Here is an 18639-nt window from a genome sequence, read left to right as displayed (position 1 = left end):
CGGGAAGGGAAAAAGCACAAAGCCCACACAGGCCAGAAGCTGCCTGTACCCCTTCCCCAGCTAGAGCCGGGGGGCTGCAAGATGCCAGGGTGGAAAGGTGGCTCAGGGAAGCAGCCAAAGCAGGTGCTGGGGTTCCCCATTCCCACATGGGGAGCAGAGAAGCTGGACTCCCCCACGCCTAAGAGTAGTCAGCAGCAGTGAACTCCACCCAGCGCCCAGCCACCCCATGGGAGGTGCAGGGGGAAAACACCCCTTGTGTTCCAGAGAGCCCTCCTGGGGCCCAGGGCCTCCCCAGCTCAGAGTCTCTGCATCCAGGGACGTGTACCCCAAGCCCTCCGGAACCAGCAGAGAGATCCAGCCACTCTGAAAGAGCCCTGAGATGAGAACAGAAAGGACCCAGTAACAATCCGTGTGGTTTCACATCCAGGATCAGACATGGCCATCTCAGTGGCAGCCAACCCAGATGGAAAATCACTCTCAGCAAATGCCCGGTCCTCGGTCTCAACGGTAGCTGAGTGGAAGGCCCCAGGAAATGCAATGTAGTCACGGAGAAGGGGGTTGCTGAACTGATGGAAATTTAATTTCTAATACCCAAGGGAATGGGAACTCAAATGGGAAAGCAGCTATTTCATTGATACTAAGATGCCATCGATTGTAAAATGCATCATTAATTTATGTACCACTAAGAAAGATGCCAATTAGTCTATGAAACAATGCTTTCTCATCACTTACAATTTGTATTTTATGCTTGCTGAAAAAGCTTTTTCTAGACTTATTGGGACATAGACTTTTATTATATATCACTTTTGCGTATGCAGAAAAAAGAAAATAAATTAATTAAGAAATTCCGGAAATTATCTTTGCATTCAGAATCTAACCATGCTGCATCAATGGTCGTATTTTTCTGTACAGTATTGTCCTCTGTGTTGATGATAAAACATTTCTTACAAGTGTCTCCACTATTGGCTCCGGCTTTCTTCCAAGATCTTGCCACCCATTCTAAGAGGCTTCGTGTGGGTGCGTTCTTGTGGGACATGTAAAAACGGGCAGTGTCGTTTTACCTAACTCAGTAACAAAAGGTATCAGAGTTTCAAATATTTGCAGTGATCTACCCCTAATACCAGGCATGAAGTTGCTGCTTTTCAGTGACTCCCCAAATACAGATCTCTGCTTTACTAATACCATCTTCACACCCCACTGCTCCGCTTCCCAACCTTCCTGTCAACTCTAACTTTTCATTTCAATCCTGAAACTCGGATGATCATTTTGAAAACAGTTCAAACAGCAACTCCACTCAACTTGGGTACTAGCAACAGTGCATCGGATTCGACAGAAGGGACAATAATAGAAATGCCTATGAACAAGTTCAAACATTCACCAGCCATTACATTGGCCCTGTCACCCGGCCAATAATCGAGATTCAGAGATGCCATCGATAATAAGATCCAGATTTCACGCATGCCGTCCATGCATGAAAAGGCATGTATTGGAATTAATGAAGTATGATCACTTGAGCTCAAGAAATATTTAAAGGTGTGTATCTTGCACAGCTGACCTGGTAAAATAAAGCTGTACCCCCTACGCAGGTGTAGCAAGGGGGGACGACACCTGCAACTTAAAGGCATCTGGCAAAGAGCACGTTAGCAGGCTGGCCAGAGAGTGAGGTCCAGTGTCCTTGCTCTAACGTGGCCTCATGGAATCTGGCAGGGATTGGTTCCGCAGGAACAGCACCCCTGAGCTAGCTGCTGACAGGAAGAGAGGGGGGTTGCCTGGTTTCTCGGAGAAAGGGTCACAGCATCCATGTTCCCGTCCCTTCCAATAATGCACTTTCATCCCGGCCCTTGATCAGGCACTGAGTCTTCCTGACGAAGAGCAGATTTTAACCTTCCCTTCGTGGCGTGGCCGTCGTGCAGGATGCAAACGAAACAAAATAAATAACAGCGACAAGGAACTGATGGGTGAAGGGAGGAAAGGGAGTAGGGACGTGCGGTTAACAGCTTGCAACTGACACGTGTGTGAGCCCCAGAGCCGCATTATTTATGGTATTATGAGTCACTTCACCTTTGGGAGGCAGAAACTAGCTACTCACTAGCACCCTTTCCTCTTCTTCCTGGGCATAGAGCAGGACCGTGAATCCCAGCCCCCTTGCATTTAGATGGGGCCACGGAATTGATTTCCGGCGCCAACGGAATTTGAGCAAAGGGCTGGAATAGCCCACTTCTAGCCTTAGAATCTAAACCCTTCTGCTTGAGCCTCCCTCCTTTCTCTTATCAACTGCCACCAGATTCAGAGGACCGAAGGGAGGATTCTCACGCCCCACAGGAAGGTGGCACCACCAAGGAACCTGAATCCCACAGTGTCCAGCGGAGAGCCTTGACCACCACGCTACATGGACAGTCACAGCAGCAGGAAATACGGCTTTGCGTGTTACATAGTTACCCCGCTCCATTTAATACATGCCTCAGCTTCCTCGTGCACGGGCGAGTAGTTACTCAGAGGAGTCAGCACCATGCCGGTCCCACAGGAAGCGCTACGTAAACCGTGGCTATGTTACCATTGTTGCTGATCCTGTCATTGCTCTCGCGGAGGCAAAGCAGGCAGATCGAGAATTCTAACTCTAACAGGCAGGAGGCTTTCTGCAGCATATAGGAGAGGGAAGTAAAACTTCTATAAATACCAACTGCCACCGACAGTATTTAAAGTGAAATTTGAGCAATCACATTTTCAGGGACTGAGAATATTCTGCAAAGAGTAATAAAGACCCCGAAACCAGGAAGTGACGGATTCCCAAGCAGGCAGAGTAGGTTAAGGACCCAGGTCAGACTCAGAAGGAGGTCAGCAGAAGCTGGGAGAAGAGAAATCTGGATCAGACCAGGGGAAACTGCTCGTCAGGCCACACCGGGCAAAGGCTCTGCACAGCCCCTCAGGGAAGGAGGCAGCAGTGGCCGTCATCAAAATTCTACCCCTGGCTATAGAATGGTTACTTTACTGTAGAATAAAATACATGTGGTTCTTTCCTAATAGCATCTCTGTCACCCTCACTGGACTCCCATGAGGTCCTCAGTTAGGAGACCCCTCTAGGCACGGGGACACCCACCCACCTGCGGTTTGGAGTCATTTCTGGGGAGAAAAATGGTTTATCCTTGTCGAAAGTGGCTTTAGGGGCGCCTGGGTGGCACAGCGGTTAAGCGTCTGCCTTCGGCTCAGGGCGTGATCCCGACGTTATGGGATCGAGCCCCCGCATCAGGCTCCTCTGCTGGGAGCCTGCTTCTTCCTCTCCCACTCCCCCTGCTTGTGTTCCCTCTCTCACTGGCTGTCTCTATCTCTGTCAAATAAATAAATAAAAATCTTTAAAAAAAAAAAAAAAAGAAAGTGGCTTTAACCAGCTTTCTTTCTAGGTGGGCCTGCAACATGTTCTCCTGGCATAGGACACTTCCCCAGCCAAGCTTCTCATTCATTCGTCCACTCATTCATTCATTCCTTCGGGAAACATTTATTGAGCACCTACTATGCACCAGGCACTGTGTTAGCTACTGGATATGCAGCAACAGCAAAACTAACCCTGCTCCCGCGTTACGGTTCCCAAGGCTCAGCATGGGAAGGCAATCAATGTACAATGACGTATGTAGACAAAGTGTTCTGAACGTGATAATAAAAAAAAAAAAGAAAATCATGATGTTCTCGGATGGGAAAGAACCAGAGGTGCTCCATTGAGAGATCATCTAGGAACACCTGCCTGAGGAGATGATAATTAAATCATTTAGGTATATATGCACCTCGTGTCCCCAATAGACTGTAAACACCCTAGGGACAGGGATTTTTGCAGCATTTGGCAATGTCCCCACGCACAATAGGTGCTCATTAAATTCACTGATAAGGTGGCTGCCTTTTTTGTCTTCCAGAGAGTGTCAGCCCAAGTCTGGGTTTTGGCCTGGTCTTCTGCCCATCTGTTGGGTCCGGATGGCCTCTTGGCGGGTTTGATCTCTCTGATTCCCAGCAAGCTAGAGGATGCTGGGGAATAATGTTGGTAACTCCCGCCTCCCACACACCGGCCTGGGCCGGTGGCGCAGGCATCCTGGGAAGGTTCACAGGATTGTCTCCCCTTTCGGAGAGTGGTCGGTAGCTTAGTCTTGTTCTAGCCACTCTCTTAAAATAAAAAAAACACCACAGTCAGAGTCATCATTAAAAGGAAAAATCAAACAGTAATAACACTCCAGAGACACCAGAAGTATTATGAAAAGGAAGTGTTTAAGTGGAAAATACTGAGCTTTGGAAACACAACTGCAGGCATCCGAACTTACTTACGGAGGAAACCCAGGGAAGGGGTGGAGGAACGGTGAGGAGGTCTTTTGCCATTGAGTCAAGTCCCTGGCAAATGAGCACTGATGAATCCGCATTTGCTCTGGGATTTGAAACTTTCCATGGTCTTACATTTCATCAGCTGCTTTGAGTTACTTTTAAAGAAACACACTTTTAGTGAGAAATTTTTGACAGAGAACGGGGAGCAGATGTAATTCTTTGGAATAATTACTTCCTTTGTTGACAGCTTTTTTTTCCCACAGCACCCACTTGCAATTAAATACAACAGTAATTAAAATCTCTAAATTCACTCAGAATTACTGGCCCCTTAGTCACCTCCAGAGATCCTTCAAATGTCATTGTGGAAAGAATGTCTTCTCAGAGATGCAGGGTGCTAAGACAGAAGGCTTGGATTTTTCTGATTTGTAGTCGGAAATTGATAATATGCAGGAAATTTTTAACTGATTTGAAATGAATTAAATGAATTAAAATTCCTTTGCAATGAATTAAAAATCCAAGGCTAGAGACCCTAGGATAGCTTAAACTCTCCTGGGGAAAAAGGGAGACTGGGTTGGTTTTGTTGTTGTTTTACATTTTTTTTAAAGATTTTATTTATTTATTTGACAGAGATAGAAACAGCCAGCGAGAGAGGGAACACAAGCAGGGGGAGTGGGAGAGGAAGAAGCAGGCTCATATCGGAGGAGCCTGATGTGGGGCTTGATCCCATAACGCCGGGATCATGCCCTGAGCCGAAGGCAGACGCTTAACCGCTGTGCCACCCAGGCGCCCCAAGTTGTGGTCTTACATTTTTATACAAATAAAAAAGCACATTCAAAGATTTAGCGGCATACATGTTAGAGACACAGACCAACACACTCCCCCAGTGCAGACATGAAATGTTCCCGTCTAATTTAGCCATGACCTAAGTGTGTATTTCTGAGCCTGCCCCTAACTGAGACAAGGTGTGTTTACATCTGATGGTAAACCTGTCAGTTGAGTCTTTGAAGGCTTTTAAAGGGATTCAAGAAAGGTCTCGCCTCCCCCATCACCCTCACTCCTCTTCCCCATCTCCTCCCCCACCCCTGGCATTTCTCACTTTTCTCAAAGTCACCCTCCCCCTTCCAAGACACAAGCAAGGCAACTTCCAAGACTAGTTCAGACTGCCCTCTCCGGTAGCCCAGTTTAGTCACTCATCTGCCCTGGTCTTGGCGTCCTTTTATTAAAACAACATCTTTCACCAGGGCTCCGACTTCCTCACTCCAGTCCTTACAAAGCCGCATGCTTCCCCAGGGCCTCTGATGAATCCCTCTCCTGTTGCTGTAACTCTGAGGCCCCTTTGCCTGCCCACAGAGCACGGCAGCATTTGGCCTCAGTTTACCTTCCTGCCCTTAGTTCTCCGTCTAGATAGCGTGCTGACTCTCCCCGCGCCCTCCATCCTGCTACTTTCTCCACAGGGGATGCCCTCCCTGTCGTGCGTGCACGTCCAATTTCTCTCCACCCTTCAGTCCCAATCTGAGAAAAGTTGCTCCATGAAATGGTCCCCGAAGTTTGGCGGGGGCTCCGTGGGAATCCTGGGTAATTCGGAAAATTCCATGAATGTGACTTGGATCTCATTCAAGCCCTCTTTTCTCCACTGAGCCACAGTCAGAAATCTTCTCCTGATATGCCCACTCCGTACAATTAATTCTCACCTTTTGTTCTTTTGCTCTTCTGTTTCCAAAGAATGGGACTGAGAATTGGGTGGCATTGCCCTCCTGGCCAGTTCTGGGGCGTAAGTAGACAGGAAGGAGACTAGCTACCCAGCACCGTTGGTAGATAACCATTCATGACTTGAGAACATTCCATGAGCCCTCCTTGCGGGGACAGAAGCTCTCCAGCCTCGGGGGCATGAGTGTGAAAGAGCGAGCTCTCAGCCCTGCTGGCGAACTTCAAATCCTCAAGCTCTGGGAGTTCCCAGCCATGCCCTGTTCCTACGGGATTTCTGTGAGGTGGGCGGTCGAGGAACAACAGGGCGAGGGTAGAAACGGAGTTTTCAAGGTTCCACTGCCTACGAAAGGGGGTTCTCCTACAGTCAGTGTCGGGCCCGGGTCTTTTGACTTCAAGAACACGCAGGCTAACACACACAGGTGGGCAGTGCAAGAATCCACAGGAGTCTCAACAGAAACCCAAGAACAAGAAGCAAAAGCATATCTGGGTGCCTCCCGAGAACCACAGCCCAGAAACATCTAGAACCTAGGCCATTATTTCTTTACTCACCCACGTTACTCAGCGCATCTGTTTCTTTTCCTTTTGCCCTCCACTGTCTGTCCTGTTCCCATAGTTTTTCCTCCCTCATAATGTTTACCTGCCCTTGGCTTTTTCTTTTTGTTTTTTCTTTTTTTTTTTAAGATTTTATTTATTTATTTATTTATTTATTTGACAGAGAGAGAGAGAGAGCATAAGCAGGGGGAAAAAAGGCAGGCAAAGGTAGAGGGACAAGCAGGCTCCCCACCGAGCAAGAAACCTGATGTGGGGCTCGATTCCAAGACCCTGAGATCATGACCTGAGCCAAAGGCAGACACTTAACCGACTGAGCCACCCTGGTGCCCTGTCCTTGGCTTTTAAGACCTCTCTTGCCCTCAATTGACCTGAGATCTTCATGTCCTTTTCCTTACTGGCCCGGCCTCTCAGCCCAATTCTCCCCTGCTGACAGAGCAACGTGATCTACCCAAAAACCCTCGTCCAAGGTCAGTGAGGGGCCTGACTGAGGCTCCCACCCAGCCCGTTCCGTGTTAGTGTGACGGAGCGGTAGTCGTGGGGATCGGTCACTAGGTGGGCATGGTAGGCGTGACCACTCACTAGGAGAAGCTTCTTTTTTACAGAGCTGTGATTAGAACACACCATGAGCCCCTTCAGGGTCCAAGTGGGAAAGATGCTGGAGGTGTTGAGGGCGGCAGGTCAGAGTTCCCAGATCTCCCTTCACGGAGCCTGTTTTGGGGTAGCGATGCACTCTGAAGCCTTCCACAGTTTGACAACCTAGCCGACTGGGCTCCTCACTAGGACCTTAAAATGTTTTAGGCTGTTCCCTTATCCTGTGGTTAAATACTAAGAAAGGCCTTTAGGATCACACACTCAAGGAAAGATTGTTCACATTCCATGACTGATGAATTCTTTTAAAAAAGAAAAGGAAAGAAAGCTCTCCCCCCACATAATTCATTAGCCTTTATTCATGGGAATGGTCCAGGATGTACCTTGTGGAAATAACTGTGAACACAGGAGATAATTGGGCACAAGAGGCAAACAGTGCTTACAAGGAAAGGATTTGCCCATCGCTGTTGGAAAGCCTGAGGATTAGTCCTAAGGTTTAGGATTAAAGAAAATAGTCAGATATGAACCATTTCAGAATCAAAACTCCTACTCTAAAAGGGGGAGAGAGCAAGAAGCCACAATAGGGAGTCTTCATGAACTCGGCCCTAGGTCCCCTCCTGGCGTGTGGAGCTGATGAGGAGAAAACGTGCAGTGTCTGCACCTGGTTATCCAGTTGGTGAAGAGCCAGAGAGATGGTTTCTATCCTGTTCCCCACGTGGCTCTGTCTCGTTCAATGGCTACAACTTGTACCTGTGCCCCGGCCAGGAAGCTGCCTTGTTCTCTTTGGGGCGGGGTTACGCTTTCAGAGTGTGATGAAAACTTATTGCCATGACTGGGAAAAACAACAATAACTACGACAACTAGAAAAATCAGACTTCAGTCTGTTCCTCTTGTGCTCTTGACCCGCAGGGGACATCCTGTCACTTGTGGGTCTTGTTTTCACCCTGCTCTGCAATGACAGTCGGACACAAAGCAAGAAGGCCAGGGGTAAAGGCTGACACCGATATCTCTCCATTAGGAAATGTGTTTATTTCATGAAGTTGAAGGGGAGAAATTGACTTCTGAATGAAAGTCACAAGGAATTGGATAAAAATTCAACATCAATACTTAATTTTTTTAAAAAAATTGCTCAGTGGGGCGCCTGGGTGGCACAGCGGTTGAGCGTCTGCCTTCGGCTCAGAGCGTGATCCCGGTGTTATGGGATCGAGTCCCACATCGGGCTCCTCCACTGTGAACCTGCTTCTTCCTCTCCCACTCCCCCTGCTTGTGTTCCCTCTCTTGCTGGCTGTCTCTGTCAAATAAATAAATAAATAAAATCTTTAAATAAATAAATAAATAAAAATTAAAAATAAAATAAAAATTTCTCAGTAATCTAGAACTAGAAGGAGCAAAGAGATAGAACCCAAACAAGATAAAGAATGTCTGTGTACAACCAGCTAAGAACCAATATGCTGTGCACGGTGGAAAAGTGAATCCCGTTAACATCAAAAATAAGATAAAGATACCCTCTCTCACCATGTTGAATATGGTCTGGAGTTTCTGGTCGATGAACTAAGACAATGAAAAGAAAAGCAAGATGCAGCTTTTGGGAAGGAGATAAGATTGTGGTCTGTGCATAATAATCACTGTTGATCTAAAAAACCCAAAGCAATTAATAAAAAACTATCAGCCTGAAAAAGAGCCTGAAATAGGGCAGAAAGATATAAAATAGACGTATTTTTTTCCTAGGTACAGTAGCAGTGGTATAGGAATTGGATCAAGGTGATACTGAACACAGATGACTGCCCAGTTTTTAGGACAACAAGGTTACAAACCCAACAAGCACTGAAAATAGGAGAAAGAAACATACCCAAGAGAAAATATTGTGAAGAGTAGAACAGAGCACAAGAACCCCTACGCAGATTAGAGAATTAGAGCGGGAAGGGGGCCTTGGCTCCATCAATATGTGACTGTAGTTCACAACGGGGCGCCTGGGGGGCTCAGTCGGTGAAGTGTCTGCCTTCTGCCTTCGGCTCAGGTCATGATCCTGGAGTTCTGGCATCAGCTCTTCAGTGGGCTCCCTGCTCAGTGGGGAGTCTGCTTCTCCCTCTGCCTCTGCCCGTCGCCCTGCTCATGCTGTCTCTCTCTCTCTCTTTCAAATAAATAAATAAAGTCCTTAAAAAAAATCGTTCACAAATAAATTTCACTTATGAACTGATACCCAGAGAATCTGAATCCAGCAGAATATAAAGAGAATAATATGTTGTAACCAAGTAGAATTAATTCTGTGTACTGCATAGACTATATCCTGTCATTTGCTACAATGTAACAGAGGGGGAAATAGATGCATTTTACTACACTTGAAAAAAACGTTTGGTAAATTTCAATACATAGTCCAATTTTTAAAAAGGAAAAAGCCTTAGAGAAGGAATAAAAGGAAATTTCTTTAACTTCACAAAGGTGCCATAGTCCCGTAAGAAGAAACACAAACGGACAAGGGGACGTGGAGGTTTGTTCACTGTCACCGAGAGATGGGAAAGTGCAACTTAAAACAATAAAAATATAATTTCTCCCTATGATAAAGGGAATTTAAAAGATTAATCTAGGCCAAACCAGCAACCCCATAAGGAAACATGACTGGGAGCAGAATTTAAAAACCCTGACGAAACTGTTGCAGAGCATTTTGGAAACAGGTGACCAGCATTTCCACGATTTGTGAAAACACGAAGAGGGAGGCGTGAGATAGAGGTGAATTGGTGTGCTTTCTTCGAATTGCCCTCCGTCCACTGAGTGCCTCACGCCCCAGGGCTGCCCAAGCCCTGCTCCCTCCCGGTCCTCAGTGCGGAAAATGGAAAATGCACGGAGTTCAGCCTCCACGGCTGAGAATCCAGGATCTAAGAAGCACAGAAGATAGTAGGAGCGGGACTCCCGCCCTGCCCCGCCCCGGTGCCCAGGCTCAGCAGCAGTTCACATACTGCGAGGGTCAGAGCTGAGAGCCTGAACCACGCAGGGGGTCTCCGCATAAACGCAACTGTGACCCCGCCTCTCGTCCACCCTGCCTCCAGTGGACGGACAGAAACCAGAGAGGAAAATGAAGATGTGCCCTGTTTATTGAAATTCCTGACTGCAGGTCCAATGGAGTTTGCCAAGCATTAACCCAGACACGACATGGGGTTCGGTGCTGGGCACATGTGGCTGAGTAAGACATGATTCGCCACCCCTAATAATTTAGATCTCTGCTTTGTTTTCTATTCCAGAGACTTCGACGTAACTACGATTCCCTGATCAAAAGCTAGTTACGCCAAAGTGATGGTTCTTGAAGTGCGGCCCTGGGACCAACCGCGTCAGCATCTCTGAGACACTTGTCAGGGACGCAGATGCTCAGTCCTCACTCGGAAGCTACTGGATCCGAATTGCTGGGGGTGGTCTGAATTCCACTGAAATTTGAGACCCATTACTTTATATTAAGCATCGAGCAATGCCTCAGTTATTTTCCTTGTAAAAGTTTCCCGAAAGAGCACCTGTGGCCTCAAAAGATACCACTGTGTGTGTACTTTGTATATGCTTTTTGGTTATAAAAAGGCGGGACATATTTTGCACATAGGACTTCTGAAAACATACCAGAATCCTAGAACAATTCTATGTAGAATGTTCCTAGAGCAGAAACGTACGTTTATTTACTGCCAGATCGATGCATCATTATTTCTTGAGCCCCTATTATGTATCTGATATTATAGATAACGTTGCAATGAACCATTTCACACACATAGCCTTTTTTTTTTTTCCTGAATGAATTCCATGGGATAAATTTCCAGGCATGGGATAAGCGTGGGGGAAAAAAGAATAGGGGCATCTTTACAGTTCTCGATGCTCGCTGCCATGCTGCTTTCTGAATGGCTTTGTCCTCAAATGATGCCATCTGTCCTGTGAGCGGGCGTTTCATCACCAACTTCCCCACGCAGGGCGCAACCTTCTATTTTTATGTGTTTAAAATATTGCCTCGAGGCGGCTCAATGTTACTTTCTTTGTTTTCTAATGAGGTCGTCGATTTCCCCAGATGTTTCTTTAATAATTGCACTGTCTCTTGTCTGCGTCGTCTGTGGATGGTTTCTTGATTAGCAGAGATATCGCCTGAACAAATACTCAAGAACTCCCTCGTAGACTCTGGGAGCAGAACCATGTCCCAGGTTTGTTCTCAGCGCATGAGAGCATGGAGTTAAGCATCAGAAAGAATAAGGAATCCCTCATCTGAGCCATTGGTAGAGCGTCTGTAGAAGTCTCTGTTTGAGTTTTCCCCGGGCTGCTTCTAGCCCTTATGGAGTATGTCTGCACGAATCAGAAAGAAAAGATGGCTCTTGCTGGGGTTGCAGTCCCACGGCCTGCATCCCGGGGATGAGGCCTGATGCGCGGAGAGTTTCTGTCTTCATTGGCTCCTGAGCCCACACGCCCCTGTGCAGTGAACGGTCTGCTCGGCCTTATCCTACTGCCTTGGGTCTATCACCCACTGTTCCTGTGCAGAACTCCCGATTTTCTGAAAACCACAACAAAACAAGGAGAATTCTGCTAATTCCCCTCCTTTTATAGCCTAAGTTTTTTGCATGATGGTTTTTGGATTTGAGGATGGCCCCAGCACTTCCATTTGTCTTTTCCATGGTTTGGAAGGAAGCCCTGGGCTTAAGCAGGTGGGACCCTAAGAAGGACCCAGGAGTTGGAGGCCCTGTCCTGCCAGGGCTCGTGGAAGGAAGTGCTGTGTGTGCCACTGTTTCTTATTAGTGAGAAGGGGGGAAGGCATGTTGCTGAAGTCATTTTGGTGGCGTCTAAGGCGATTCCCTGCAGGACTCTCTCCCCATCGGCTTTGGCCTGTTCAAAGAACTTTCTGGCTCTACCTCGCCTTGGGTCCGACCATTGAGCTCTTAGAAACTCTCCTTGTTCTTCCAGATGTTGACTCTCATTTGCACCGTCAGCATAATGCACTCAAGCCCTTCCCAGCTTACGAGAAAAATCCTTTGTTCCATGCAGTCCTTCCTCTAGCTACAGCACATTCTCCTTCACTTGACAGCCCAACTTGTAAATGAATCCCTCACGAGAGTCTGTACTCCTTCATCTCCCATGCACCGCTGAGCCTGAGGAGCCGGTCTGCATGCCAGCAAGCCCTCTAGAGCTGCTCTCGCAAGCCTACCAGCTTAACGCTTTACTTGACGAGCCCAGTGGACATTATCCAGTCCTTATTGCCAGCGGCCTTGAAGTTCTCCCCTCAGTTTCCCTGACGGCAGTCTATAGACCTTAGTCAGAGTGTGGCTCAAATAATCAAATGATAAAATAAATATGTATGTATATGTATGAACATTTACGTGGCAATATACTCAATGGTCAAGGAAATGTTAATATTGGCCAGATTTTGGGTTCTATTAAGAAAATACTGTTGATTTTTCAGGTGTGAAAATAGTCCTTATTTTTAGAAATATCTGTTGAAATGCTAAATACTAACATGGTGCAGTGTTGAGGATGTTTCAAAACAATCTAGGCAAGGGGCCGTGGGCTGGGGACATAGAGGGAACAAGACTGGCTCTGAGCGATATGGTCACCAACCTCCAAGAGGGCCCCGGGGCAGCCACCTCTTAGTATTCATGTTCTTGTGTACTCTCCTCCCACGTGGAATAGAGTTGACCTGTGTCACCACAAGAAATAGTGGAAATAAAGGTGTCTGACTTCCAAGGATAGGTCACGTACAACTCTAAGAGCATTCACTTTGTGGAGGAGCCAGCTAACATGCCATGAAGACACTGGAGCAAATCTTTGGAGAGATCTACATGGAGAGAAAGTAAGACCTCTGCCAACGACCGGCACTAACTTGCCAAGCGTGTGAGTGAATCACCTTGGAAGACAATTTTCAAGCCCCAGTCAAGCCTCTGTTGACCACAGCTCTGAATCCACATGGCTAAGCCACTCCTGGATTTATGACCCACCAAAATGGCATGCGATAATAAATGCTGTATCGAGTTGCTAAGTTTGGGGGTAGTTTGTTACCTGCAATAGATAACTGGTACGAGTGAAATCGCTGAAACGTGATAATAGGTGACGACTTTGTGACACCATTCTCTCAATTTTACACATATCTGAAAGTTCATTATCAAAATATTTGAAGGCCTATATTAAAAAAAACTAGGTGTTTCATAGAATTCCATTATCTATCCTCTTCTCTACACTCCACTTTTATGCTTAAATGAATGGTTTCGTACCTCCATAACTTTTTGCCGCCCAACTATCTATCTAACTCCCAGACTCTTCACTAAGCCAGGTCCACACACCTAACACCAAACACGTCCTCCCAAACCTGCTTCTCTTGTGGGTCTATCGAGAATGTTACTGTCAGCCGACCAGTTACCAAGTCGGGAACCGGGAGTCATGTTGGACCCCTCTCACCCCCTAAGCCGCCACTTTCCAGGTTCTGCTCCTTCCATCTGCTTACTTCCTCCCCATCCCCCTTCTCCACCCCCACTTCCATGGCCCTAGCCAAGACTCATTTTCTTCACACCAACCTCTGATGTCACTGTGTATGCGTAGGGTAGCGAAGCTATGGGAATACATCCAAATACACAATGACTCAACACAATAAATGTTTATTTCTGGCTCACATAACAGTCCGGGGTGCGTTTCCAGAAAGGAGGAAGGTCTGTGCTGATGGCAGCACCAGGATCTTCCTGACTTGGTTTCCAACTCCGTTGGCCAGTAGGAGGAAAAGCATAAAGCCCGGCACAGGGGAGGTCTCAAAGGCCCCCGCCAGGATGGAGCACAATTCCCTTCTGCACACACTGTGTAGATTGGAATAAGGACACACGGCCACACGTAGCGCAAGGCAGACAGAGAAATGCGCTCTGGCTCTGTGTCCACGCAGAAGACGTACATTTTGGAAAACAGCTGGTGTTCTCTGCTAACCATCTTTTATTTGTTCTTCCTTCAGCATGGAGTGGTCCAGCATGGAACTTGGGTAATATTTGGTGAGTGAGGGAGAGAATGGCATCTGTAAAGATTCTCCTCAAAGTTCCCCAACGTCTCCCCATCCGTTACAGGGCAAAGACTGTCACTTCCTGTCATTGCCTCAAGGCCCTTCCTGCTCTGCCCCCGATTTCCTTCCCAGCTTCGTTTCACACATTCCCTCCTTCTCACACTAGCATTCGACTGCATTGGGCCATTTGCCGTTGCCCAAATTCACCATGTTCTCTCCTATGCTATGTCTTTACCCACTTTTCATCTTACTTTTCCACCCACAGAACTCCCACGCATCCCTCAAGCCTCAGTTCAAGAGTCGCTTCCTCTTGGAAGCCCTCACTGATGTCCAACCTCCACTCCCACCCAGGCAGAGTTAGAGGCTGCCTGCCCCCCTCGCCTCCTTAGCAGCTTGGACCCCCCTCTAGCCCACAGCTATCAGATGATGTCGTTCGTTATTCTGCACTGGCACTCGTGTCTCTCCCTCAGTAAGTGAGCTGGCTCTTGGGCTGTTCTATCAACTCTCTTCCTATCATCGATGGGGCAGCAACCCGTTGGCCATCCTTAGCTTTCTCCATTTCAAATTCCACTAGCAGCCAAAAATAAGCAGCAGCATATAGAGAAAATATCAGAGAGGTAAGTAAGAAGTTCCCTCCTGCTGTTGGGTAAAGGGTACCACCAGCGTCCGATGGGGCTTGCTTCATCTCCCCTCACCATTTACATTGAAATCACCAACTCCTATCCATTCCACATTTTTTTTTAAGATTTTATTTATTTATTTGACACAGAGACAGCCAGTGAGAGAGACAGCCAGCGAGAGAAGGAACACAAGCAGGGGGAGTGGGAGAGGAAGAAGCAGGTTCCCAGCAGAGGAGCCCGATGTGGGGTTCGATCCCAGAACGTGGGGATCACGCCCTGAACCGAAGGAAGACGCTTCCATTCCACATTCTTAATATCACTGGTCCCCCTTCTCACGGTGCGCTCTGCCCCGGCCAGTCTGGCCCTTCCCCTCACTCTCTCCTCCTCCTAACTGAGCTCCGTCTCCTCAGTCTCCCCCTTCCCCCCCAGTCTCACGCTGGTGCGGGTCCAGGAGGGAGCTCTCAGTGACACTCTCCCATCCCAGCGCACAGAGGCCCGTACAACCTGCTCACCTGGGATTTACCACAGAGAGCTACTCCAGCGCCCAGCACGTGACAGTCCTTGTTCATGCATCTTGCTCCCTGTGCCCCGCAGTGGCCCCACTCATCCCCGGCTTACTCTGGATTCTCAAGGATCTGTTCCCCTTTCCTCCAGTTCTAGACAGGGTTGGCCAGTGAAGAAAGACACCAGTGAAAGATTAGAAAGCTGGAAACCCCAAGGAGTCAACACCGCTCTCCCCTCACCTCAGCTTCCGGTGATGCTCCTGACAATGTTTCTTGACACCCTTCCGTCCCCACCCCACCTCCCCCCCCCNCCCCCCCCCCCCCCCCCGCAGAAGACCCTCCCCGAGGTCAGGTGCCCCATGCTTCCTGCCCCCACCACACATCCGCAGCCCTGGGCAATGGCAGTTCCCTGCTCTTGCTTATCCCTGCGTCGCCCTACCATCCCCTTTGGCATCTCAGTTTTCCCCTCATCAGCTAACCAAGTCCCTGTATTAAATTCCCTCTGGTTTAAAATGTAGAGTGACTCTGTTTTACTGAGTGGGTCCCGACGCAGACACACCACTTCTAACTCAAGATCCTCAAAGGCAGAAACCACGTATGCAACCAGCGCTTAATAAATGTTCATTTCGAGAACGAAAAGAGCCCTATCAAGCTCTCCCTTCAGTTAAGCAACGTAGAGGGGAAAAAAGGAACCCTTTCTCCCACAGGTAAGTGATCACAGGAAACCTTCCAAGCCGGCCAAGAAAGAAGCGTGCATAAGGAGGGACCTCTACAGAAAGAGGCAGGAACTTCTCCCAGACCGACCCTGACCCCTGGCCTTCTTCACTAAAATCAACCAGTATTCCATTAAAAAGTTTCAGCCACAAAATGGGGCATTCTTTCCTTGTGATTCACATTACCCAGAAGTCTCTGGTTTCCCGGAATTTGTGTTAAGTAGTGGCTTTCAAAGATGACAATATTTGCCAACAGTCCCTGGGGCACCACTTTACATTTTCCTAAAACAAAAAGGGGATTATTTTGTCCGTATTTCTCATTTCTACAAGCTTTTGCATATAGTAGCTCTTCCCCGTCTGGCATTAAGTAGCAATACGCTCCCATGAAATTATGAGAATTACACTTTGTCTTTAAACATCAGTTGTCAATTAAGGTTGACAAACAAGCTTCCTGACATTGTCAGGAACATCTTGCCCAGCATGTGGTTATGAATTTCTCACTCCTTTTGTGAAACACTGGTCACAGGCAAGCGGGCAGAAATAAATATGTGAGCATTTGATTTTTACCAGCCTCCCAGCCCCACCTTCTCGATTCTCCATGCCTGCATTGACCTCCCAAGCAATGAGTTTTGAAGATTCATAGAAAAAACTGATTAGATGATCTGTCCAGTGCTAAGAGTAGAGTGTTAAAATCCCCTCCTATTAATATATTATTGTCGATCTGATTCTTTATTTTGGTTAACAGCTGGCTTATATAGTTGGCCGCTCCCACGTTAGGGGTGTAGATGTTTATAATTGTTAGATTTTTCTTGTTGGATAGACCCTTTAAGAATGACATAGTGTCCCTCTGGATCTGTTATTACAGTCTTTGGTTTAAATTCTCATTTGTCTGAATAAGAATTAGCTACCCCAGCTTTCTTTTGAGGTTCGTTGGCATGAGAAATTGTTCTCCATCCCCTCACTTTCGGTCTGGTGGTGTCTTTAGGTTCAAAATGAGTCTCTTGTGGACAGCATATGGATGCGTCCTGTCATACACAAACAATGAATCGTGGAACACTACATCAAAAACTAATGATGTACTGTGTGGTGACTAACATAGCATAATAAAAGGGAAAAAAAAGAAAAAACTGAGGCTGTGATCATTGTTGATCAAGTCAAATCGAATAATTCTCTGTTGACAACTTGTTATGTTTCTCCTCTGGCTTTTTTCCATCTTTCTTCATAATGCAGGAGGTAGTTTTATCAGTCTTCCTCCTGCCTGTGGATCTGCAGTCCAGATTTTGGCTTCCCTGTAAGGTCCAGTTCAAATGCCAGCATCTCTCTGAGATACCCGTGATGCTCTCTGGTGCGACGTCATCTTTCTGTTCCCAGGGGGGTCCTTTCTCCACTGTCTTGTGCTACCTGTGTAGACATGCCGTCCGTAAGCTTTGTGAGGGCAGACAGGAGTTCTCTATGCCCCTGTGCCCGTTCTGCTAACTGCTCAATATGTATATGCTGAATTAATTCTTCAAGATCCAGCCCCATTTCTTTCAAAAGCTTTTCCTCACCAACCCCAGACTCACTTACGCCTGATACTCCATACATATGTGTATGTATGTGTATAGTCATACATACATACATACATGTTTATCTACGTTCCCAGACTTTCTCTGGGTAATTCAATATAACAAGCATCCTTATCCCCACTTTATAGATGAGAAAACTGAGCATCAGAGACTTTTCAGTAATCAGGTTGCAAGCTGGCTGAGTGGCAGACGTTGCACTCAAATTCAAGAATGCCTAATTCTACCGAGTTTCTTTTACTGCATTGCCGGGTCTCTTATCACTCCAAGAGTCTTGAAGTCTTCTTCGCTTTCCAAAACCAACAGCAGAGTAATATAATCCTTCCAGGGTTACATTAATTGGAATATCTACATTCCTTTGAGAGTATTTCTCTTTCTGTTCTATACCTCGTGGTGTGCTGAGTGGGAAAGCCTTCTGCCCATGATGGGTGCTTGCAACCTTGGCTGCCTTTTCCGTATAGAATATATTTTGCTTGGATTTCTCTCAATTCTTATACTTTAGTAAAGCTTCCCAAAACATACTCAAGGTTTTGTTTTCTGTATGCACATCTCCTCCTTCCTACAGTCACCCTTCTCTTATGGATGGACCATTTCTTTACTAAAAATATTTTATTTGAGCATGAATTGGCTAGCTTCCCCCTTCACTTTTTAAATTATCCAAGCAATACAACTTCATTGTAGAAAGGATAGAAAATTCATATAAATAAGAGGAAAATATTAATAATTAGAAATCCCACCCCCCAGGTGGGTCTTGAGGAAAGCACTTGCTGTGATGAGCACTGGGTGTTGTATGGAAGCGACGAGTCACTGAATTCTACTCCTGAAACCAATATTGCACTCTACATTCAATAACTAGAATTTAAATAAAAATTAAAAAAAAAAGAACGTCCCCCCAAAAAGAAATCCCACCACCCAGAGAAAACACTCTTACTACCGCAGTCTCTATCCTGCATTATTTTTACCCATAAAAAGTATTTGCTACATGCATGCAGATTTTTAAAAAATAAAATTATATTATGCACATGAGTTATTTTCAACTAAAAATTTGTCGTTTGGGGCACCTGGGTGGCTCAGTCATTAAGCGTCTGCCTTCAGCTCAGGTTATGATCC

Source organism: Ailuropoda melanoleuca, chromosome 6 (assembly GCF_002007445.2).
Source record: "Ailuropoda melanoleuca isolate Jingjing chromosome 6, ASM200744v2, whole genome shotgun sequence".
In the NCBI taxonomy this organism is placed as follows: Eukaryota; Metazoa; Chordata; class Mammalia; order Carnivora; family Ursidae; genus Ailuropoda; species Ailuropoda melanoleuca.
Note: the sequence above shows the minus strand (reverse complement) of the source record.